This window comes from Mobula hypostoma, chromosome X1, assembly GCF_963921235.1.
Source record: "Mobula hypostoma chromosome X1, sMobHyp1.1, whole genome shotgun sequence".
Taxonomy (NCBI): Eukaryota; Metazoa; Chordata; class Chondrichthyes; order Myliobatiformes; family Myliobatidae; genus Mobula; species Mobula hypostoma.
The window spans coordinates 5,823,339-5,849,681 of NC_086128.1; positions in this window are offsets into that span (position 1 = coordinate 5,823,339).

Sequence of the window (26,343 nt, forward strand, 5' to 3'; positions counted from 1 at the left end):
ATGGACTAGGCTGTATTCATTACTTTTTGTATGCTCTTCCATTCAAGGGAATTGGTGTTTCCATATCATATTGATCCAACGGGTCAAGATATCTCCACTACACATCAATTGAAGGCAGGGAACTACAGACCAGTTGATTTAATATCCATTATTGGCAAGATACCTGAGTTAATAATCACAGAGCAAATCACTAATCATTAAGGAAAGCTGAATAGAATTAAAACTGGTCAAATTCTTGAGGTGCCTCAAGACTGCAGCATCGAACATTAAGGGCCTTCACCTTGGTATCATCAGGGAGGAGGTACAGGAGCCTGAAAACACTCACTCAACATTTTAAGAACAGCTTCTTCCTCTCTGCCATCATATTTCTGTATGGTCCATGAACACCACCCTGTTATTTGTCTTTTGCACTATTTATTTATTTATTTTTTAACCTCCAATGATTTTTATGTCTTACACTGTACTGCTGCTGCAAAACAGCAAATTTCATGACATCTGCCAGTGATAACAAACCTGATTTGGATGTGTCAAGGAGAGTATACAGGGTGGAACCGGCAGATTTGGCGTATTTGAATTTCTAAAAGGCATTGACATGGTGTCATATGAAGGAACGATATTGGAAGAAGTGAGTAAAATACAGAAAGAAGACTGGCTGTCACATGGAAAACAGGTTGAACTAAGTGGGTCATTTTCCATCTGGAGGGACGTAACTGGTAGAGTGCCCCAGGGATCGGATTTGGCCTTCAACTGTTTACTATTTACATTGGTGACCTGCTAGAGAGAACAAAATATAAGGTTTCCAAGTTAGCTGATGATACAAAAATAGGTCAAAGGACATGTTGTGATGAGGACATAGAGTTCCTGCAACAGGTTATAAATAGCTTGAGTAATCTGGTGAAAACTTGGTAAGTGGAAAAATGGAGTTTAATGTGGGGAAGTGTGAGGTCTTATACTTTGGAAAGGGGGAACAAAGGGTGGATTATTATCTACATGGGCAATGACTGCAGAATGATTTAAAGATAAAGATAAAGATGACCTTTAATCATTAAATTTACATCAAAAAATTGAAACAGTGAAATGTGTAATTTGCATTGTGGATGTGCTGGGGGTAGCCCACATGTCACCATGCTTCTGGCAGCAACATAAGATGCCTAAATTATGGTTTATGATATAGGCAGTCCAGTGCATGATTCCCAAAAAGTTAGCAAGTAAAGCCAACAAATAAATAAGAGGGTAAATGGTATGTTGGCATTTATTGCAAAGTGGTTAGAATATAAGAGCAGTGAGATTTTTTACAGTCGTACGGGATGTTGGCGAACCACACCTGGAAGGCCGTGCACACAGTTTTGTTCCCCTAACTTAGGAAAAGGAGGTGTAAGGTGCTCCTTCCCTCCACTAGCCTGCAGGTCACCCTTGGGCAAGGTGCAGCACCTGCTTAACCCCTCAATCAGGGTCACATGAAGCCGTGGGAGCAGGTGGTGGATGGTCGTACGAGCAGCTGGTGCATATCACAAGTCCTGGTTATGTGACCACTGACGCCAGGCAGACAGTCTCTGAAGAGTATTGATAATAGCTGGGGTCACCCGCCTTGTAAAGACACTGCCCAGAAGAAGGCAATAGCAATCCACTTCTGCAGAAAAATTTGCCAAGAACAATCATAGTCATAGATAGACCATGATCTCACATCATATGACACAGCACATAATTTTGATGATGATAAACTGAGGAAAAAAGATAGTAACTTTGAAGACAGTCTAACCAAGATTCACCAGGCTAATTCTTTGGTTGAGATGGCTTCCTATCACGAGAGGCTGGACAGCTGCATCTGTATTGCCTGGAGTTTAGAAAATTGTGGGGATGACTTTATTAAAATATATCATATTGTAAGAGAGCTTGATAGTGGAAATACTGAGGTAAGACCATAAGACCATAAGACATAGGAGCAGAATTAGGCCATTTGGCCCATCAAGTCTGCTCCGCCATTCAATCATGGCTGATCCTTTTCTCCCCTCGTCAGCCCCACTCCCCAGCCTTCTCCCCATAACCTTTGCTGTCAAGAACCTATCAAACTCTGCCTTAAATACACCCAACAACCTGACCTCCACAGCTGCATGTGGTAATAAATTCCACAGATTCACCATCTTCTGCCTAAAGAAATTTCTTGGCATCTCTACTTTAAATGGACGCCCCTCTATCCTGAGGTTGTGCCCTCTTGTCCTAGACTCCCCCACCATGGAGAACTCCTTTCCACATCTATTCTGTTTAGGCCTTTCAATATTTGAGAGGTTTCAATAAGATCCCCCCTCATTCTTCTAAATTCCAGTGAGTACAGACCCAGAACTATCAAACGTTCCTCGTATGATAACCCTTTCATTCCCGGAATCATCCTTGTGAACCCGCTCTGAACCCTCTCCAATGCCAGCACATCTTTTCTCAGATGAGGAGCCCAAAACTGTTCACAATACTCAAGATGAGGCCTCACCAGTGCCCTATAAAACCTCAGCATCACATCCCAGTTCTTGTATTCTGGACCTCTTGAAAAGAATGCTAACATTGCATTGACCTTCCTCACCACCGACTCTCCCTGTAAGTTAACCTTTAGGGTGCTCTGCACAAGGACTCCCAAGCTAGTAACTTTCCAATGGGCTCTTAGCTTGATAAGCAGCCTCACGTATGGCATCTTGTCAAAGGCCTTCTGAAAGTCCAAATATACAACATCCAGTGCATCCCCTTTATCTATCCTACTTGTAATTTCCTCAAAGAATTCCAACAGGTTTGTCAGGCTAGGTTAACCTCATCCTTAACAATTGAAATGTTTTTGCCGGTGGGAGAACAATGGACAAGAGACAAAACTACAAGATAAGAGGCCAATCACTTAAAGCAGCAGAGAAATTTCTCCTCTCAGAGGGTGGTAAGTCTCTGGAATTCTCTGCCCCGAGGGATTTGGAGGCTCAAGCATTAGATATATTTAAGATGGAGATGGGTAAACTGAGAAGCATGGGTAAAAGATCAAGGAATTGAGGGCTGTGGGGAACAGGCAAAGGAATATCTGTGCGCCACAGTTCTTGAGGAGACAGATTTGCACAGTGGGAGAGAGAGAGTTCAAAAGAAGCGAGTGGGGTCAGTCAGAACATTCTGTACGCCACAGTTCCCAAGGAGACGTTGGATTACAGAGCAGGAGAGAGAGTTCAAAAGAAGTGACATTCGAAATGCCACAGTTCCTGAGAAGGCATTGGATTGTGCATAATTGGGCATTTTGGTAAGGGCCAATATGAAGAAATTATGTTTAATCGGAGAGGCCATTCTGTGAGTAGGCCAGTGTTGGAGTGGGGAGCTCAGGCTTTGGCTCATAGAGGCTTCCATAAGGAGATGTGGAGGGTGTAGGCAGATTTTTTTCATTTAATTTTTCTTTCTATCTTTCTTATTGCACAGTTCGAGCAGCAGGGATACCAGGCAGGATAATGGAATGCTCCTCTTGTGGAATGTGGGAAGGAAGGGAGACCTCCAGTGTCATTGGCACTCACACCGGCAGCAAGTGCATCCAGCTGTAACTTCTTTCAGTCCATGTTAAATTGGAGCTGGAACTGAATGAACTCCAGATCATTCAACAGGACATACAGGCAGGTAGTTACAACCATGGTGCAGGACACAGGTATCATGGTGACTGTCATGAGGGGAAAATGGGATAGGCAGTCAGTGCAGAGTGGCCATTCCCCTCAATGGCTTTGGATACTGTTGGGAGCAATGACTCGCAGAAGAAAGCCACAGCAGTCAGGTCTTGTGTACAGTTCTGGTCACCGAATTATAGGAAAGATGTCAATAAAATTGAGAGTACAGAGATTTAGTAAAATGTTGCCTGGGTTTCATCTCCTAAGTTACAGAGAAAGGTTGAACAAGTTCGGTCTTTATTCTTTGGAGCGTAGAAGATTGAGGGGGGACTTGATAGAGGTATTTAAAATTATGAGGGGGATAGATAGAGTTGACATGGATAGGCTTTTTCCATTGAGAGTGGGGGAGATTCATACAAGAGGACATGAGTTGAGAGTTAAAGGGCAAAAGTTTAGGGGTAACATGATGGGGGAACTTCTTTACTCAGAGAGTGGTAGCTGTGTGGAACGAGCTTCCAGCAGAAGTGGTTGAGGCAGGTTCGATGTTGTCATTTAAAGTTAAATTGGATAGCTATCTGGACAGGAAAGGAATGGAGGGTTATGGGCTGAGTGCAGGTCGGTGGGACTAGGTGAGAGTAAGAGTTCGGCACGGACTAGAAGGGCCGAGATGGCCTGTTTCCGTGTTGTAATTGTTATATGGTTATATATGGTCTTTGGCACTGAGTTTGACTATGGCTCAAAAGGGGAGGGGGAGAAGAAGAGTGCAGTTGGTATAAGGATTCCATAATTGGAGGAGCAGGCACAAATTGTGTGGATGTGAAAGAGATATCCAGATGATGTGTTGCCTCCCAGGTGCATGGGTCAGGGATGTCTCAGATTAGGTCCACAGCTTTCTAAAGGGGGAGAGTGAGCAGCAGGAAGTTGTGGTGCATATTGGTACCAAGACACAGGTGAGAAAAGCAAGGAGGTCCTGAAGAGACAATACAGGGAGTAGGTTGAAAATCAGGATCTCCAGGGTAGATATCTCTGGATTGCTGCCTGTGCCACATGCCAGTGAGGGTAAGAATTGGATGAATGATACATGGCTGAGGAACTGATGGGGCGGGAGCAGTGCTTTAGATTTCTGGATCATTGGGATCTTTTCAGGGGAAGGTACGAAGGTGAAAGGATGGGTTACACCTGAATATGAGGGGGACCAATATCCTTGCGGGCTGGTTTGTTAGAGCTGTTTAGGAGGGTTTAAGCTAATCTGGCAGGGGGATGAGAACCAGAGTGACAGGGCTGAGGATGGTGCAGTTGATACACAAGAAGATGCAGTGTGTAGTGAGACCGTGAGGAAGGACAGGCAGATGATAGGGCAAAATTGCAGTCACTGGGATGAGTTGAAGTGTAACATAGGGACAAAATCAAAAAGGGTGATAAATACAGGACTGAAAGTGTTATACTTGAATGCACACAGTATACGGAATAAGGTAGATGATCTTGCAGTGCAGTTAGATAGGCAGGTGTGACATTGTTGGCATCACTGATTCATGGCTGAAAGAAGATCAGAGTTCAGAGCTTAACATCCAGGATACACCTTGTATTAAAAGGACAGGCAGGTAGGCAGAGGGGGTGGGGTGGCTCCATTGGTAAAAAATGAAATTAAGTCCTTAAAAAAAGGTGACATGGACAAGATCCCATGCAGGAGCCGAACAGTAGCCAGCATGCAGGAAAATTACAACGGGAGAGAGAAAAGGCATGTTAAAAGGGCATGTTATGATAGTCATGAGGGATTTCAATATGCAGGTAGAGTAGGAAAATCAGGTGCTACATCCCAAGAGATGGAATTTGTTGAATGCCTGCATGATGGCTTTTCAGACCAGCTTGAGTGCACAGCTGAGCCCATGAGGGGAAAGCCAATTCTGGGTTGGGTGTTGTGTAATGAAACCAGATCTGATTAGTGACTTTAAGGTGAAAGAACCCTTAGGAGTCGGTGATTATAAAATGATAAAATTCACCCTGCAGTTTGAGAGGGAGAAGATAAAGTTAGATGCACCAGTATTACTGTGCAGTACAGGGAATAATAGAGGCACGAGAGAGGAGCTGGCCAAAGTTGATTGGAAGGGGACACCAGCAGAGATGATAGCAGAACATCAATGGCTGGAGTTTCTGGGAGAAATTCAGAAGGTGCAGGATCAATACATGCCAAAGATGAAGAACTACGCTAAATGGAGGATGGCTGACAAGGGAAGTCAAAGACAACATAAAAGCAAAAGAGAGGGCATGTAATAGAGCAAACTTAGTGGTCAGTTAGAGAATTGGGAAGCTTTTAAAACCAATAGGAGGCAACTGAAAAAGTCATAATGAATGAAAGGATGTAATATGGAGGCAAGCTAGCCAATACTATAAAAGAAAATACCAAAAGTTTTTTTTTCAGATATATAAAGAGTAAAAGAGAGGTGAGAGTACATATTGGACTGCTGGAAAATGGCGCTGGAGAGGTAATAATGAGGGACAAAGAAATGGTCGATAAACTTCATAACTACTCTGCATCAGTCTTCACTGTAGAAGACACTAGCAATACGCCAGAAGTTCAAGAGTGTTAGGGGGCAGAAGTGATTGTAGTTGCTATTACTAAGGAGAAGGTGCTTGGCAAACTGAAAGGTCTGAAGGTAGATAAGTCACTTGGACCAGATGGACTACACCCCAGAGTTCTGAAAGAAGTGGCTGAAGAGATTGTGGAGGCATTAGTAATAATCTTTCAAGAATCACTAGTTTCACGAATAGCTCTAAAGGACTTGAAAATTGCAAATGTCACTCTTCTTTAAGAAGGGAGGGAGGCAGAGGAAAGGAAATTATAGGCCAGCTAGCCTGACCTCAGTGGTTGGGAAGATGTTGGACTCGATCGTTATGGATAATGTCTCGGGGTACTTGGAGGTACATAATAAAATAAGCCAAAATTAGCATGATTTCCTTAAGGAAAAATATTACCTGAGAAATTTGTGGGAATTCTTTGAGGAAGTAACTGGCAGGATAGACAAAGGAGAGCCAGTGGTGGTTGTTTACTTGGATTTTCAGAAGTACTTTGACAAGGTGCCGACAATGAGGCTGCTTAACAAGATGAGAGCCCATGGTATTACAGGGAAGATTCCAGCATGGATAAAGTATGGCTGTTTGGCAGGAGGCAAAAAGTGGGAATAAAGGGGGCCTTTTCTGGTTGGTTGCTGTTTACCAGTGGTGAGCCGCAGGAGTCTGTGTTGGGACCGTTCCTTTTTAGGTTATATGTCAATGATTTGGATGATAGAATTGATGACTTTGTGGCCAAATTTACAGATGATATGAAGATAGGTGGAGGAGCAGGCAGTGTTGAGGAAACAGAGTGACTGCAGAAGTACTTAGACAGAATGGGAGAACGGGCAGAGAAATGGCAGATGGAATTTCAGTGTCGGGAAATGTACTGTCATGGACTTTGATAGAATGAATGAAGGCATGGACTATTTTCTAAATGGGGAGAAAATTCAAGAATCAGGGCTGCAAAGGGACTTGGGACTCCTCGTGCAGGATTTCCTAAAGGTTAACTTGCAGGTTGAGTCTGTGGTGAGGAAGGCATGTTGGCATTCATTTCAAGAGGACTAGAATATAAGAACAGGGATGTAATGCTAAGGCTTTATAAGGCATTGGTCAAACCGCAGTTGGAATATTATGTGCAGTTTTGGACCCCTTATCTCAGAAAAGATTGGAGCAGGTCCAGAGGAGGTTCACGAGAATGATTCCAGGAATGAAAGGACTAGCTTGTGAGGAACGTTTGATGGCTCTGGGCCTGTACTCGTTGGAATTTAGAAGAATGAGGGGGATTTCATTGAAACCTATCGAATATTGAAAGGCCTACTTTAGGTAGAGCAGATGTTGGGAGGATGTTTCCTATAATGGGGGAGTCTAAGACCAGCGGGCACCATCTCAGATGGAGGAATGCCCATTTAGAACAGAGATGAGGAAGAGTTTCTGTAGCCAGAGGATACTGGAGCTGTGCAATTCCTTGCCACAGATGGCTGTGGAGGCTATATCTTTGAGTATATTTAAAGCAGAGGTTGATGGGTTCTTGATTAGTAAGGGCGTCAAAGGTTACGGGGAGAAGGCAGGAGAAGGTGTTTGAGAGTAATAATCAATCAGCCATGATGGAATGGCAGAGCAGACGATGCGCTGGATGGCCTAATTTTGCTCCTAAGTTTTAGGGTCTTATGATCTAAGTGGAGTTGAAGGCGGCATGGATCAGCCATGATGATACTGAATAGCACAGCAGGTTTGAGGGACCTGTTGGCCGAATCCTGCTCCTCTTTTCCTGTGCCTTTGAGTAATGCTGAGTTCCTCAGAGAAGGACATTTTTCTTTAAGTGAATGAATGTTGCAGAAAATTCCAACCATTTGATCAGCAGGTTTGCAGCCTCAGGGTTGCTCTCTCAGACTGTTTATCACCACACGATGTGATGAAAGATCAGACTGGCCTTGTTCTGACTGGAGAGGAATTTGTCTTTATTTTGGCAATTAAAAGCATCAGCTCTTGAAGAGTGTTAGTCACCATCCTTCACCATGTTAGGTCTACATTACATTTTCAAGTCAGCCCGCACTGGCTACATGGGCTCAGGGTATTAGGAGGCAGGAGATTCCTTAACTCATTCAGTCAGTCCCAACCAGAAATATTAAACTATCAGACTATTCAGGGCTAAGTATTTGACGCAGATCCTGGGCTCTCTGGGTTTTTGGCTAATATTCAATAAATTTTATCTTAGAATTGCTTAAAATGAAATTGCGACTCAATGCTGGGTATAGCAGGGCAGAGATGTGAACACCAGATGCAGACAGAGTTGTCACTGCATGCAGTAGAGGTGGAGGAATAGCCACAGCACCGGGTACAGGCTCAGTATGATGACCTCACACCCAGCAAAGGGCCAAGAACTATACCTGGTAGAAAGTCGCAGCATTAGATACAATCTCCATATGAGGCTACAGGCACGGAATGCTACAGCACCTGTGTGGATAGATGGACTTGCACAATACTTGTCCAGGTATCATGTCAGATACATCCCGCATGCAGGCACAGTTACCTTGCAGAGACAGAGAGCCAGAAATATATTCAACACAAAAACATATATCCAACAAAATAAACAAATCTGTAGATGGGAATTACATTAACCCGGGCAAGATTGATGTTCAAAGGTGAAAGTTCAAAGTAAATTTATTACCAAAGTACATATATGTCACCATATACAACCCTGAGATTCATTTTCTTGCAGGCATACTCAATAAATCCATAGAATAATAACCAAAACAGAATCAATGAAAGACTGCAGCAACTTGGGTGTTTAACCACAGTGCAAAAGACAACAAACTGTGCAAATACAAAAAGAAAGAAATAATAATAATAAATAAGAGGAAAGGTACGTCGCATCCGGAGTTTCTCCGGTTAGCGGACGATTTCCCTCTATGCCTCTCTGACTTAGTGAGGAATCACGTACGAGGCAAGTTACAGCAGTGGTTTGTCATTGCCTTCTGGCGGGTGAGTTTCCGAAGGGATCGCCAGCTTGTAACCCAGCACGGATGGAAAGCATGCAGGGGAGCCGGCTGGCTGGATTCGAACCCAGGACCTTCTGTCCCGAAGTCCGACGCTGATGCCACTACGCCACCAGCCGGGTAAATAAATAAGCAATAACTATCAAGAACATGAGATGAAGAGACCTTGAAAATGAGTTCATTTCAGTGATGGGGCAAGTGAAGTTGAATGGTGTTATCCCCTTTGGTTCAGGAGCCTGATGGTTGAGGGATAATAACTGACCCTGAACTTGGTGGTGTGAGTCCCGAGGCTCCTGTACCTTCTTCCCAATGGCAGCAATGAGATGAGAGCATGACCTGGATGGTGGGGGTCCCGATGATGGATGCTGCTTTCCTGCGACAGCGTTTCCATATGATGCAAAGACACTCGCAAATTTCTATGGAAGTACCATGGAGAGCATTCTAACTGGTAGCATCACTGTCTGGTATGGTGGGGGGGGGGGCGTCATACTACACAGGATCGAAATAAGCTACAGAGACTAGTTAGCTCCATCCTTGGTACTAGCTTCCAGGACATCTTCAAGGAGCGATGTCTCAAAAAAGCGGCATCCATCCCCCAGGACATGCCTTCTTCTCATTGCTACCATCAGCAAGGAGGTACAGGAGCCTGAAGGCACACTTTCAGCGATTCAAGAACAACTTCTTCCCTGCCACTGTGTGAAAGAACATTGAACCCATGCTGTGTACATACATCTATTGATGCTTCTGGACACATCTTCAGTGATGTTCCTGGAATCATCGGGTGTTTCGGGTCTTTCAACATCATACAACCTCCTCCAGGTGACCCAGCCGGGGCTGATCAGACCCCAGCTTGTGTCCAGATGGCTAGCTACTTATGACTCCATGGCTCCCCTCTTTTGAGCCACAGCCATCTTGAGGCCCTCTCTGCCGCATCGGTGGTACTGCGGATGGCTCTCCTCTTCCTCTCTCCCTCGATGCCCAAAATGCTGAAGGCTCTAACTGAAGAACGGGCAACGGATCCCCTACAATCAACCTCCACTGGGAGACACCTCGCTCTTCATCCAGCCTGCTGACAGTTGCTGACCAGTCCTGCGTACTTGGAGAGCTTCCTTTCAAAGGCCTCTTCCAAGCTATCTTCCCATGGGACTGTCAGCTCCAGCAGCACCACTTGCTTAGTAGACTCAGACACTAGGACAATGTCTGGTCGCAGGGTGGTGGCTGCGATATGGTTGGGGAACTTCAGCTGCCCTTCGAGGTCCACCAACAGCTGCCAGTCCCTTGCAGAGGTCAGAATGCCTGCAGATGTTCTTTTGGCAGGTATTGGCTGCTCCCCAGCTCTGACAAAGGCAATGGTCTGCTTGGAGGGTCGGGACCGCTTCACCCACTCAACTTCTGCGCTGACAGCTTCAGCGAAGGTCTTCAAGACCTGATCATGCCTCCATCTGTACCGTCCCTCACCAAGTGCCCTTGCACAGCCGCTGAGGATGTGCTCCGGGGTTCCTCGCTTGGAGCACACAGGTGACTCTGCCTTGCCCCATGTGTGCATGTTTGATGGGCTTGGAAGCACATTGTACACTGCCTGGATGAGAAATTGGATGTGGTGTGGTTCGGCTTTCCAAAGATCAGCCCAGGTCACTTTCCTCTCAACCGCATTCTCCCATCATGTCCAAGCTCCCTGTTGCTTCATTCCCACCACTTTGCAGGCTCACGTCTCCTCCACTACTGCTCTCACCTCTTCCTGAACTAGGTGACGCCTTTCCTTCCCTCTGGTGTCCATTTGGGGAGTTGGAAAGGATCCTAGCCCAGCTCGGCCTCGTGTGACCACTCCCACCAGCCTCCTGTGACGCAGACTCGCCTCTGCCTCCTGAACAGCTTCCTCTGCCCTCCACTCCAAGCCAGTACATACTTGGATCCCTGCTCTAGCCACCTTCGGGTCACTTGAGTTCCCTATACTGTAGCACCTCTCTGGCTCTTGTTACCTTGAATTCTTCCTCCGAGGATTTGAAGGGCAGTTGCAGTTTGTTGTGGTGTCCATAGAGTGCGATGCTGCTCAGGCTCTTTGGCAGCCCCAGCCATCTCCTGAGGTGGTTGCTAACCCTCCTCTCTAAGGTTTCGACTGTCGAGATTGGAACTGCATAGATGAGGAAGGGCCACAGGATTCTGGGAAGAATGCCATGCTGATACACCCAGGCTTTAAACTTCCCAGGTAGGCCAGACTTGTCCACAGATTTCAGCCAGCCATCCAACTCGGTGCAGGTTGCCTGAATTGATGTTGTGTCCCTTAAAGAGCTGTCAAAGACTTTGCCTAAGCTCTTGACTGGCTTTTCTGTGACAGTTGGGACGGCTGTGCCTACGATACTGAACCGGAACTTGTTCTCCACCTTCCCTTTCCTCTGCGCCATCGATCTTGATTTGGCAGGTTTGAAATGCATCCGGGCCCACTCCACCAACTTTTCGAGCCCTTGCAGAATCCTCCGGCAGCCTGGGACTGATTCTGTGGTGACTGTGAGGTCATCCATGAATGCCCTGATAGCTGGTTGCCATTGAGCGGAATTCATTCTGGGCCCTCTGCACTCTGGTTCAGCAGACTTAGTGAGCATGTTCATGGTTAGGGAGAACAGTGTCACTGAGATAGTGCACCCTGTGATGATGCCGAACTCCACCTTGTGCCAGGTTGATGTAATTGCTCCTGAAGAGACCCTCATCCTGAAGTTGCTGTAATAATCAGTGATAAGGTCTCCGATTCTGCTGGGGACGTGATATTTGGTCAGTGTGAGCTGCACCAGCTTGTGCGGAATGGAGCCATATGCATTTGCCAGGTCGAGCCACAACACTGACAGGTTGTCCTTGTTCTCTCTGGCCTCCCTGATGAGCTGTGTCACCACACCGATGCGCTCCAGACAGCCTGGCATCCCTGAAATGCCACCCTTCTGGACTGATGTATCAATATAGGTGTTCTTTGCTAGGTAGGTGCACAACCGGTTGGAAACTGCACTGAAGAAGATCTTCGCCTCGACGCACAGCAGGGCGATGATGCAAAACTGATCCATCTGGGTGGCGTTTTCTTCCTTCGGGATCCACACCCCTTCAGCCACTCTCCACTGTTCTGGGATCTTCCCCCTTCTCCAGAAGATTCTCAGGATCTTCCACCGACGCTGCAGGAATTTGGGGCAGTTCTTGTACACTTTGTATGAGGTGTCGCTTGGTCCTGGAGCCGAGCTTGCCCTTGCTTTGCGGACGACCTCTCTGACTTCCTTTATTGCAGCTCTGACATGTCGAACTGCACATCCGGTTCAGGTGGATCTATTAGGATGTCGCACTCTCCCAACTCCTGCTGTCTTTCAGGATCATTATATATCTTCTTCAGATGTTGGTCTATGTCTTCCTGCGAACAGGCCAGTTTCCCACTGCGCTTCTCCCCCAGCAACTCCTTGGTGAACTTGAAGGGGTTGGCGATAAAGGCAGCACGTTTTCGAGCCCTTTCACGACGCCGCCTCCGATGCCGCTCTGCCCGGCGGAGGACCCTGATCTTCTTTCGTAGTATGCACATCAGCTGGGCCAAGCCAATGCGCTCCTCTTCTCCTGCCTCCTTGTATTGGGACTTCAGCGCTTTCATCTCCTGCCTGATGTTGTGGATCCTCAATGCTCTTTGGTTCTTCGAGTAAGATGTTTTGGAGCCTTCTTTTTCCTCTTTTCCTCTTCTCCGAACCGTTCAGCTGCGATACTAACAATAATTGTTGTCATGGCTTGCAGCTTCCTATCAACCCCTCCCTTCGCCGTTGCCTCTAGAATTTGGTTAACATCGTCATCAAACTGCTTCCACAGTGAAGTCATGTTAGCTGCAGGCCATTTGATCCGCCTCCTGTTAGACTTCATGTTCGAGGGATTAGTTTGCAACACTTGGAGGTTCTGGGCACTATGGGGTGACTCTGGGCCTGGCCCCTCCTTCGTCTCACCAGGTTGGACACCTGCGCGTTGTAAACACTCCCTCACTACTTTCTTTGCGCTACCTATTGAATTTAACTATTATATATATATTTACTGTAATTCACATGTAATGCTGCTGCATATCAACAAATTTCAAGACAAATACCAGTGATATTAACCGGATTCTGATTCTAATCATCTAGTATTAGTGAAATAACACCATTAGGATCATTAATAACCTTTAGGGAAGGGAAAATGGGGCTGGATTACAGGAGACAACACACCAATGTATATGGTATAATAAGGCATCCGTTAGTCTTGTGAGACCATGGATCTGCGCCTGGAAAGTCTTCACTCTCCAGTTCGCAGGCCTGGGCAAAGTTGTATGGAAGACCAGCAGTTGCCCATGCTGCAAGTCTCCCCTCTCCACGACATCAATGTTGTCCAAGGGAAGGGCATTAGGACCCATACAGCTTGGCACCAGTGTCGTCACAGATTATGTGATGAGACTGTGTGATTAAGTGCCTTGCTCAAGGACACAACACGCTGTCTCGGCCAAGGCTTGATCACTAGTCCAATGCCTTAACCACTTGGCCACGTGCCTGTATACCATATACCATAATATTGTTGGTATACCATATGGTAGTACATTGTGTATACACGTGGTGCAGGACTATGTGAGAGCTTGCACACATTTCTCAGCTAAAGTGAATGGAAACAATTGAGAGTTCTACTGGACAGAACTGTTCTGATTATGTCCCACGTGTATTATCGTCGTATTGTGCAACCATCAACAGATGCAGGCACTGGCAAAGCATTTGGCTGAGACTTGACTGCCAACCTGTGAAGAAACTGATAAAATTTTCCAAAAAGCAGGAACAACTGGAAAGCAAAATCATTCTCCAAAACAATACTCAGTGTTCTGATAGAGCGTGGAAGACACTAACTGACAAAAAGAGTGTTAGATTTTGCCCAGTCCTGATGCAGGAATTTATATTTTGAGATTGAAGCGGACATTGCTGACTTGGTCACTAGTGGTGAGACAGTGAAGGAGTCTGTGCTACTGTAATATCTTTTTTCCCGAATTTTTCCAATGAATAGATGAAAACTGCCAATAAAATGAAACGAACTTCTATTTATTAACTCTCTATGACAGATGGGGATATTCTGAGATTGAAAATGGGAAACGGAAATGCGGTCACAATTAGGAAAAGTAACTGCTCTTAAAGGGAGGTCTTAACTTGCATTTAGAACTATGTACTTAAAAGAAGGCCATTTGGCCCATCAGATCTGTGCTAGCTCCCAGAGGAGCCATTCACACTTTCTATCTTTCCCTGTGACCCTACATCTTATACCCTCTGAAATGCCCATCCACTCTCCTTTGATCCCACTTGCTACGACGCTCCTCTGAGGGGTAGTGTACGACACGTGTTTGGCATGCAGGAGGAATACACATGGAAAACACAACTAAAGCGGGAGGTGGGGGGGCCGGAAACAGCAGCGTGGCAACAACTCCATCCCTGACAGCACCACCAGGATAGCGGGGGGTGGTGGGGAGAGGAACTGATGCGAGAGACCGGTGGCAGAAAGACAGGAAACCAAAACCCAAAGTATTTCGATGCTGTATATCAAAATACAAGCAGGAAGTTTTGGAAACACCCAGCACTGTCTGTAGAAGGAGAAGTAGCAGATAAGTTTCAGGCTTATAATGCTTTGGTCAGGTCCTACAGAGAAATTAGTTCTCTCTTTATAAAGGTTGTCAGAATGGAGAGATGTGGTAGAGGGGCCTCAGAGCTGGAGGAGGTTACAGAGGACAAGAGGTTGACAAAAGCAGCCATTTGTCAGTGGGTTCTCAAGCAATGATTGTCTGTACTTGTGGTTTCTGTCAGATTTAGCCTGCTTTGTGATTTTATGTGCACCTGGTATAAAGATCAGTGTAAATGTAAAGTCAAAGTAAGATATCATGCGTCCAAAGGAAACCAGACATCCTCTGCAGAGGGAGGAAATGGAAGCACTGAGAAACTCAGTCCAAACCTTCCTGTTTATCATGATTTGTTTTGAGAATTACTTTATCCAGAACTCGTCTTGTTTTGAGAAAGATTGATGATAACTAATTAGAAACTGATTGTGAGGCAGAAACATAGACCCTATCTCTCCATTCATGTAGATGAACTCCCTGTAAAACCCAAACAATGTTCAGCATCAGTCTAAAGCAGTGAGCGGTTATCGGGGACTTTTCCCAGCACTGAGCTCATTATGGATGTACAAGGGGCAGCTCATTAAATCAGCCAGGCATGTTTATAAGGGAAAGTTTAAGGAGAGTGCTGAGGTTTGAAAGTAGCTGCCAGACTTTCTTTCATCTTCAATATATACAGCAGGTAGTAGTGGTGTCTCACAACTTCAGTGATCTGGGATCAATCCTGACCTCAGGTGCTATCTGTGTGGAGTTTTCACGCTCTCCTTGTGAACACTTGTGTTCCTCACCGGGTGTTCTTGTTTCCTCCCATGTCCAAAGATGTGCGGGTTGACTGGTTGATTGGCCACTATAAATTGAACCTATAGAGCCATGACAACGATTCAAATTGTCCTAATTTTTCACCTGCCTTCTTATTGTTCTTTAGAGAGGAGAATCTAATTTTTTGGTCTATGACTCCAGTCTCACACTGAGTTTCAGCTTTTCCTTTATTTATTTAGGCTCTTTCGGCCCTTCAAGCCACTCCACCCAACAATTCCCCAATTTAACCCTAGCCTCATCATGGGACGATTTACAACTGGTTTGTCTTTAGACTGTGAGAGGAAGAAACCCACACATTCCACGGGGGAGATGGTCAGACTCCTTACAGATGATGCTGGAATTAAATTCTGAACGTTGTCGCCCCGAACTGTAATAGCATCACGCTAATCACTACACTACCGTAGCACCTCTATGGGAGGCATACTGTAGATAGAGTTGTAAAGAATGTTTGGGACACCAAGTATAATGGGGTGGTACATAGTTAATGCCAGGACTCTTAACAGCATTGACATCCAGAGGAGCTTGAGATCCAAGTCCACAGCTCCCGAAAGTGGCAACACAAATCAATTAGGTGGTGAAAGGGGAAAGTTCAAAGGTGATGTGTGGGGAAAGCCTTTTACACAGTGAGTAGTGGGTCCCTGGGATGCACTGCCAGGTGTGATGGGGGAGGCAGTTACGATAGAGGTGTCTAAGAGACTCTTAGATAAGCACGTGTATAAGCGGAGAATGCAGCAATAAGGACATTGTGCAGGCAGAAGGAATGAGTTTCATTAGGTGACTTTGGCACAACATCATGGGCTAAAGGGCCTGTTCCTGCTCCTGTTCCTGTACTGTTCTGTGTTCTAATAAAAATGGGATTACTGTAGGATTAGTCTTGTTGGGCCAGAGAGCTTATTTCTATGCTGTATGACTCGAGAGCTCGATGAGTGCTGTTACTTCAGCACCTACCAAACTCCTAAAAGTGCTAAATGATCCGAGCCTCACCATATATGGCGTGGAAACCAGAACTGTTCTCGTATCCTTCTCTACTGTCAATGGAATTTGGTTACCCATCTGCTGCTGTTTCATAGCGCATAGAACAGGTCTTGCAGCCCACGATTTTGATCTGACCTTTTAACCTACTCCACAATCAATCTAGCCCTTCCCTTCCACATAACCCTCCATTTTTCTATCATCCATGTGCCTATCTGAGAATCTCTTAAATGTCCCTAATATATCTGCCTCTACCACCACTTCCCACGTCCCATGCACTGGCCACTCCCTGTGTAAAAAACCGACCTCTGACATCTTCCAATCATCTTCAAATTATGCCCCCACCCCTCCCGTATTAGTTGTTTCCGCCCTTGGAGGAAGTCTTTGGCTGACCACTTGTTCTATGCTCTTATATCTTGTACACTTCCATCAAGTCACCTCTCATTTTCCCTTGCTCCAAAGAGAAAAGTCCTAGTTCACTCAATATGTCCTCACAAGACATGCTCTCTAATCTAGATAGTATCCTGGTAAATCTCCTCTGCACCCTCCAAAGCTTTCACATCTTTCCTATAATGAGACAATCAGAACTGAACACAATATGCTTCTGAATCACTAGCCCAGTAACCTCAATGAAACAAATTAAGATTTAAAAAAAATCACTTAAAAGCTTTTAAACACTGGTAAAAAATTAGAAGTATGTACTTAAACAACAAAAAATACTTTATACTTACCAGTCTTTTCAGCCGGTCCTCTCCATTCGAATCAATGACTTTGCTGTCCCAGAACAGGTCAAACCTGGCACAGGGGGAGTGTTGAGATCTGCTGCAGGTTGACGCTCCTGGACTCCACTGGGCAGCCACTGGAAACTGTTGGCACCCGTGGCCCTTGTAGACAGGCGCTCCCACCCGTCTGCGGGGCCATTGAGGATAAGTGCTGCCATTAACAGCAATTCTAGAATGTGGAACAGTACAGAGCACTATGGCCTTCAGCCCATAGTGTTGTGACAACCTATATAAACCTAACCAATGATTAATCCAGCCCTTCTCTCCTACACAAGCCATAACCCTCCATTTTTATTACATCCATGTGCCTATCTCCCGCCACCTCTGACAGTATATTCCAGGCGCCCACCGCTCTCTATGTAAAAAAAACTGCCTGTGACATTTCCCCTGAACCTCCCACCACTCACCTTCAAAGCACGACCTCTGGCCCATTATCCCTTGGCACTTTGTGGAATCTATCTGTACGTAAGTAAGCTTCTCCATTTCCAAATGGTTCTCCGTTGGTCGGGATTGACCATGGGTATTGCGTCATAGCTGTCTATGTGATACGCAAGCCAGGGCAGTGCGATACAGAGAGCGAGCTGTTGCCCGTGTAGCAGGCTTCCCCTCTCCACACAGCTGATGAGCCCAAAGGAACAGTAGCGATCAATAATTTTACGCAGAGAGTGGTGAGTGCGTGGAATGGGCTGCCGGCGATGGTGGTGGAGGCGGATACAATAGGGTCTTTTAAGAGACTCCTGGATGGGTACATGGAGCTTAGAAAAATAGAGGGCTATGGGCAACCCTAGGTAATTTCTAAAATAAGTACATGTTCGGCACAGCATCGTGGGCTGAAGGGCCTGTATTGTGCTATAGGATTTCTATGTTTTTCTGTTTCTCCTAGATGGCTGCCAACCACAACTGATAGGTCCTATCTGCTCAGGGCAACTGGTTTTAATGCGCCAGTAAGCCACCTTTGCCCTTTCTCCTGTCAGTAGAAACATTTCCGATGGGCTTAGTAGCTAAGCCACATGTGAAGGCCAGGAGCTGGCCTTGGTTGTCAGAGGCTATTTGAAACACACGCCATTAGGAGCATTTAATAGGTAGTGGATGCTGGTCCCATTACCACCCCCGGTTACAACAACCTGAAGGAACCTTAGCTTGTAACTACTTCAAAATATCCTGGTGCAGTTACTGATGCTATACAAATGCAAACCTTATTCACTGGCAAACCCAGAAATACTTTCTCAAGCAAGAGATTGGTTCAATAAAAAAAAGTAGGTCAGGTAGTATCTGTCAAAAGAGAAAAGGAGGTAATGATTCAGATCAAAGAGGTTCTGACAAATGGGTTTTGACGTGAGGCAGTCACCCTGTTTTGCGGCCTGACCTCTCAGTCAAAGTGCAATTTGAGTTTATTGTCATCTGCGCAAGTGCATGTGTGCACAGGTGCAATAAAAAACCTACTTGCAGCAGCATCACAGGCATAGAGTGAATATTTTCAGCTCACCTGTCCTTATTTGAGATCTCCAGCAGCTGCACAGTTTTTGGAGGAGCCTGATGCAGGTTTTTGTCCAGAAACATTGAAATTTTCTTTTCTTTCAACGTGCTGCTCGACCTGTTGAGTTCACCCAGCATTTTGTCAGTGTCTCTGTGACATTCTTTTCTGTTATTTTTTGGTGGGTTATATACTGTGTATCTCCACAAGAGGGAACCCTTTACTGCAGAAAGCAAATCACCACAGGACAACACACAAAATGCTGGATAAACTCAGAAGGTCAGGCAGCATCTAGGGAGATTAATAAACAGTTGCCGTTTCGGGCCGAGACCCTTCATCAGGACTGGAAAGGAAGGGGGAAGACACCAGAATAAAAGGTGGGGGGAGGGGAAGGTGTCACAACCACGGATTTGGCAGCGCAGTAGATACTACAATTGCACTCGTGAATATGCATGTGTCAGCTAATTATTATTTCATTGTGATAGTATTTAATTTCATACTTGTCATCATAGTGCTTGTCAAGACTTGGACAGAGCACAGCAACGCTTCGCTGCCTGTTTGCATTGGCCTCCCTGTGAAATTGGACAGTCGAGTCAGTTGACTCGGAAGACCAGCGGTATTCGTTTAGTATTTAGTTGTTCTTTTCAGCCGCAGTGTAGCTTCGTTTTCCATTTGAGAGTTTTAGTTAATGACCCTGTGTGGTCAAGAGTTTATTGCTTTATTTTCCCTTTAACAGTGTTCACATTAAAGTTTGTGAACTATCGACCCACTTCAGTGTCTCTGTCTCTGCACTTGGGCCGTATCCGAACCAGGTGACAGAAGGAGGACAGCTAGAAGGTGATAGGTGAAGCCAGGTGGGTGGGAAAGGTAAAGGGCTGGAGAAGAAAGAATCTGATAGGAGAGGATAGTGGACCATGGGAGAAAGACAAGGAGGAGGGGACCCAGAGGGAGGTGATAGACAGGAACCAAGTCCTGTTCATGGAACTTTGACACAATGATATTCTCTGGGGAGAATGGCAGTAAAGCTTTAGTTACATATGGCTCTGTCTTACAAAACAGCAGGAGGTAGAGGCTTTGACAGGATTCCTCACGCAGTGAATTGGCTGATGATTAGATTCTGACATGATGTAATGACCACGCATACTCTAACATTAATTAAACCGAACTGTGCGTGGGTCTGTGGCATCTTCCTGTTAAACTCTGATTAACAGAACATTATAGAAGTTCCTGCAACCTTAACTTGACAAGGTAACAAGGAGGGATGATGAGAGCTCACCACATAATAACTTATTCTAATAAAATGTTCATGTAAAAATGAAACGATAAGTTAGAAATTTAACTGTCTAAGGGATAAAATATAGGGAATAGTGGTAAAAGATAATATTGCAGGTGCAAAGCTTACAGGAAAATGTACAATCATAAGGCATTAAGACCATAAGATATAGGAGCAGAAGTAGGCCATTCAGCCCATCGTCTCCTCCACCATTCAATCATGGGCTGATCCAATTCTTTCAGTTATCCCCACTCCCCTGCTTTCACCCCATACCCTTTGATGCCCTGGCTAATCAAGAACCTATCTATCTCTGCCTTAAATACACCCAGTGACTTGGCCTTCACAGCTGCTCGTGGCAACAAATTCCACAGATTTACCACCCTCTGACTAAAGTAATTTTTCCGCATCTCAGTTCTAAAAGGACATCCTTCAATCCTGAAGTCATGCCCTCTTGTCCTAGAATCCCCTATCATGGGAAATAACTTCGCCATATCTAATCTGTTCAGGCCTTTTAACATTCAGGATGTTTCTATGAGATGCCCCCTCATTCTCCTGAACTCCAGGGAATACAGCCCAAGAGCTGCCAGACGTTCTTCATACGGTAACCCTTTCATTCCTGGAATCATTCTTGTGAATCTTCTCTGAACCCTCTCCAATGTCAGTATATCCTTTCTAAAATAAAGAGCACAAAACTGCACACAATACTCCAAGTATGGTCTCACGATTGTCTTATAGAGCCTCAACATCACATCCCTGCTCTTATATTCTATACCTCTAGAAATGAACGCCAACATTGTATTTGCCATCTTCACAACCGACTCAACCTGGAGGTTAACCTTTAGGGTATCTTGCACAAGGACTCCCAAGCATCTCTGCATTTTGAATTCTCTCCCCATCTAAATAATCGTCTGCCCGTTTATTTCTCCCAAAGTGCATGACCATACACTTTCCAACATTGTATTTCATTTGCCACTTCTTTGCCCATTCCCCTAAAGTACCTAAGTCTCTCTGCAGGCTCTCTGTTTCCTCAACACTACCCGCTCCTCCACCTATCTTTGTATCATCGGCAAACTTAGGCACAAATCCATTAATCCCATAGTCCAAAACATTGACATACATCGTAAAAAGCAGCGGTCCCAACACCGACCCTTGTGGTACTCCACTGGTAACCAGCAGCCAGCCAGAATAGGATCCCTTTATTCCCACTCTCTGTTTTCTGCTGACCAGTCAATGCTCCACCTATGCTAGTATGTAATTCCTTTGGCCTATCTTGTCATGTGCCTCCAGGTACTCCGTAATCTCATCCCTAACAATCGATTTCAACAACTTCCCAACCACTGATATCAGGTTAACAGGTCTATAGTTTCCTTTCTGCTGCCTCCCACCCTTCTGAAATAGCGGAGTAACATTTGCAATCCTACCACTACTGCATATCCTTTTCCTCAATGGCTCCCAGCCCCCATGCCACCTTCAGTGTTGTGGTTACATCTCCCCTTCCTCATTAAATCAGCAGTACAGCTGAGTTACCCAAAATAAATGTAATCTGACTGTGCACTGCCGAGTTTCTCAGGGTTGTGGTTTCTAAGTATGCCTGTAATTTCTTAGTACAGCTGTACTTTCAGAAGCAGGATCAGGGTTAATATCACTGGTATATATCGTGAAATTGTGTTCTGTGGCAGCACTACATTGTAATATATAATCATAAGAACTATAAATTATAGTAACAAGTATTTATTAAAAAATCAATACGTAGTGCAAAAATGAGAGAAAAAATACTGAGTTAGTGTTCATGGGTTTCATTGTCCATTCAGTAATCTGATGCTGGATGGGAAGAAGCTGTTCCTGAAATGTTGAGTGTGTGTCTTTGGGCTCCTGTACCTCCTCCCTGATGGAAGAAATGTGATGAGGACACGTCCTGGGTTTCACTGATGCTGCATTTTCTCAGTACGTTGGCTGTTTCTGAGCATAATAGCTTTAAATTAGATCAGATGGCTGTTGGATACTCTCCCCAGGTATGGCCTATAGAAGACCAGTGTAAGAGCAAAAAGGCAAATCCATGTGAAGAAAGAGATACAATCAGATGCACGTCAGCTGTGACAGGGTTTGCAGACCACTACTTCTTATAAGTCAAAACCTAACAGCCTAATTGGCAGTGTTGCTGCACTCCCCGATGAGCTCAAAGCCTCTTATGCACGCTTTGAAAGGGAGAATAAAACTACACCTGTGTGAAACCCCACAGCATCCAATGGCCCTGTGACCTCTGTCTCAGAGGCCAATGTCAGAACATCTTTCAAGAAGGTGAACCCTCGCAAAGCATCAAGCCCTGATGATGTACCTGGTGGGGCTCTGAAAACCTGTGTCACCCAAATGGTGGGAGTATTCAACGACATCTTCAATCCCTCACTGCTGCAGTCCGAGGTTCCCGCCTGCTTCACAAGGGCGACAATCATACCAGTGCCCAAGAGAGCAGGGTGATCTGCCTCAACGACTATTGTCCATTTGCACTGAAGTGCTTTGAGAGGTTGGTCATGGCTAGAGTTAACTCATGTCTGAGCACGGACCTGGACCCACCTCAATCTGCTTACCACCACAATAGGAATCACCCTGGCTCTCCGCTCGGTCTTGGTGCACCTGGACAATAGCAGTACCTACATCAGGCTGCTGTTTGTCAATTACAGCTCAGTGTTCAACACCATCATCCCCTCAGTACGAATCAACAAGCTTCAAAATCTGAGTCTTTGTACTTCCCTCTGCAACTGATTTCCAATGCAGATTGGAAATAACATCTCTACCTCGCTGACAATAAACCCTGGCACACCTCAGGGGTGTGTGCTTAGCCCACTGCTCTACTCTCTCTAAACTCATGGCTGTGTGGCTAGGAACAGCTCAAATGTCACCTATAAATTTGCCAATGACACCACTGGTGCTTGTAGAATCTCAGATGGCGACGAGGAGGCATACAGGAGTGAGATAGAGTGGCGTCACAACAGCCTCGGTCTTACTGAATCAACAGTTGTTGACTTCAGGAAGGGGAGTCAGGAGAACGCACGCCCGTCCTCATCAAAGGGTCAGCTTCACGTTCCTGGGCATCAACAGCTACATTCCCTCCATTATCAGATTTCTGAAGAGCCTATAAACACTACCTCATTATTTAGTTCCCTTCGTCCACTACATATAATACAAAACAATGAACTACTCCTCGGTTGCACTATATACATATTTATTTTTTTTGCAACTTATCATAATAGTATTGATGTCTTGCCCTATACTGCCACAAAAACAACAAATTACACAGTTACAGTACTGCACAAAAGTCTTAGGTATATATATATATAGAGCTAAGGTGCCTAAGACTTTTGCACAGCACTGTAATAATTTTATGTACTGCAATGTTCTGCTGCTACAAAACAAAAATCGTGACATATGTGAGTGATGATAAACCTGATTCTGATGTGGGTCTCTATTGTAGACTGCGAGTGGGAAGGGGTCAGAGAGAGGAGAATCATGGTTGGGAAAAGGGGGAGAGGGGCGAGCGGGAAGCACCAGAGAGACATTCTGTAATGATCAATAGGTCCCCTACAGACAGAAACAGGTGAATTGATTATGGGGAGCAAGGACATGGCAGACCAATTGAATAATTCCTTTGGTTCTGTCTTCACTAAGGAGGACATAAATAATCTTCCAGAAATAGTAAGGGACAGAGGGTCCAGTGAGATGGAGGAACTGAGCGAAATACATGTTAGTAGGGAAGTGGTGTTAGGTAAATTGAAGGGATTGAAGGCAGATAAAACCCAGGGCCAGATGGTCTGCATCCTAGAGTGCTTAAGGAAGTAGCCCAAGAAATAGTGGATGCATTAGTGATAATTTTTCAAAATTCGTTAGATTCTGGACTAGTTCCTGAGGATTGGAGGGTGGCTAATGTAACCCCACTTTTTAAAAAAGGAGGGAGAGAGAAACCGGGGAATTATAGACCGGTTAGCCTAACATCGGTGGTGGGGAAACTGCTGGAGTCAGTTATCAAAGATGTGATAACAGCACATTTGGAAAGCGGTGAAATCATCGGACAAAGTCAGCATGGATTTGTGAAAGGAAAATCATGTCTGACGAATCTCATAGAATTTTTTGAGGATGTAACCAGTAGAGTGGATAGGGGAGAACCAGTGGATGTGGTATATTTGGATTTTCAAAAGGCTTTTGACAAGGTCCCACACAGGAGATTAGTGTGCAAACTTAAAGCACATGGTATTGGGGGTAAGGTATTGATGTGGATGGAGAATTGGTTAGCAGACAGGAAGCAAAGAGTGGGAATAAACGGGACCTTTTCAGAATGGCAGGCAGTGACTAGTGGGGTACCGCAAGGCTCAGTGCTGGGACCCCAGTTGTTTACAATATATATTAATGACTTGGATGAGGGAATTAAATGCAGCATCTCCAAGTTTGCGGATGACACGAAGCTGGGTGGCAGTATTAGCTGTGAGGAGGATGCTAAGAGAATGCAGAGTGACTTGGATAGGTTGGGTGAGTGGGCAAATTCATGGCAGATGCAATTTAATGTGGATAAATGTGAAGTTATCCACTTTGGTGGCAAAAATAGGAAAACAGATTATTATCTGAATGGTGGCTGATTAGGAAAAGGGGAGGTGCAATGAGACCTGGGTGTCATTATACACCAGTCATTGAAAGTGGGCATGCAGGTACAGCAGGCGGTGAAAAAGGCGAATGGTATGCTGGCATTTATAGCGAGAGAATTCGAGTACAGGAGCAGGGAGGTACTACTGCAGTTGTACAAGGCCTTGGTGAGACCATACCTGGAGTATTGTGTGCAGTTTTGGTCCCCTAATCTGAGGAAAGACATCCTTGCCATAGAGGGAGTACAAAGAAGGTTCACCAGATTGATTCCTGGGATGGCAGGACTTTCATATGAAGAAAGACTGAATGAACTGGGCTTGTACTCGTTGGAATTTGGAAGATTGAGGGGGGATCTGATTGAAACGTATAAAATCCTAAAGGGATTGGACAGGCTAGATGCAGGAAGATTGTTCCCGATGTTGGGGAAGTCTAGAACAAGGGGTCACAGTTTGAGGATAAAGGGGAAGCCTTTTAGGACTGAGATTAGGAAAAACTTCTTCACACAGAGAGTGGTGAATCTGTGGAATTCTCTGCCACAGGAAACAGTTGAGGCCAGTTCATTGGCTATATTTAAGAGGGAGTTAGATATGGCCCTTGTGGCTACAGGGGTCAGGGGGTATGGAGGGAAGGCTGGGGCGGGGTTCTGAGTTGGATGATCAGCCATGATCATAATAAATGGCGGCGCAGGCTCGAAGGGCCGAATGGCCTACTCCTGCACCTATTTTCTATGTTTTCTAAACCAATTGTTTGGAATCAAATGACCTCACCTGGTGTTGGGTGTGTCTGCACCCGCGCTACCCCCCACTCCTGGCACTCCTCCTCTGCCACCTGACCCACACCCGTCCCATGGCTCTCCACCCTCACCATTCCCAACACCCTTTTCTCCTGCCAGATTTACAGACTCGCTCTCCGCCCCACATTGACAAATACACTATTGTGCAAAAGTCTTAGGCACCCTAGCTATGTGTGTGTGTCTAAGACTCTTGCACAGTACTGTAAGAGCATGTAAACATGCAATGAAAAACTAATGTGCAGCAGAATCACAGGAACAAAGCATCAGATATGTTGCATTCACAAGAAAAAAACATAAATTATCATTAATTATGCACAATTTTTATGTAAGGCCCATTTTAGTACAAAGTGATCACAATAGCCATGCTATTGTGAACTGCTGAGCTCCAACAGAATTTTGTGTGTTGCTCAGGATTTCCAACATCTTCAGACTTTCTGATATTTATGAACCTACCCGGTATGTCTTTGCACTGTGTGAGGAAACCGGAGCACCTGGAGAAAATCCGCGCATTCCATGGGGAAGATGTACAGAGACTCCTTACCGAACGACAGGATTGAACTCTGAACTCTGAAGCCTCAAGCTGTAATAGCACTGCGCTAATCGCCACACTACCGTAGCACCGCGTCCAATGTACTCGTGATATATTGGGCTGAGTCCACCACTGGCTGCAGCTTTTTACATCCTTGTGCAACCAGTCCTGTTTAAAGATTACCAACCTGAAACATTGCCTCCGTTTCTCCCTCCACAGATGCTGCCTGATTTGCTGAGTCTTTCAGGTTGTCCAGGTTTCCTGCATCTGCAATGTTCTGCCTTTGTCTCGG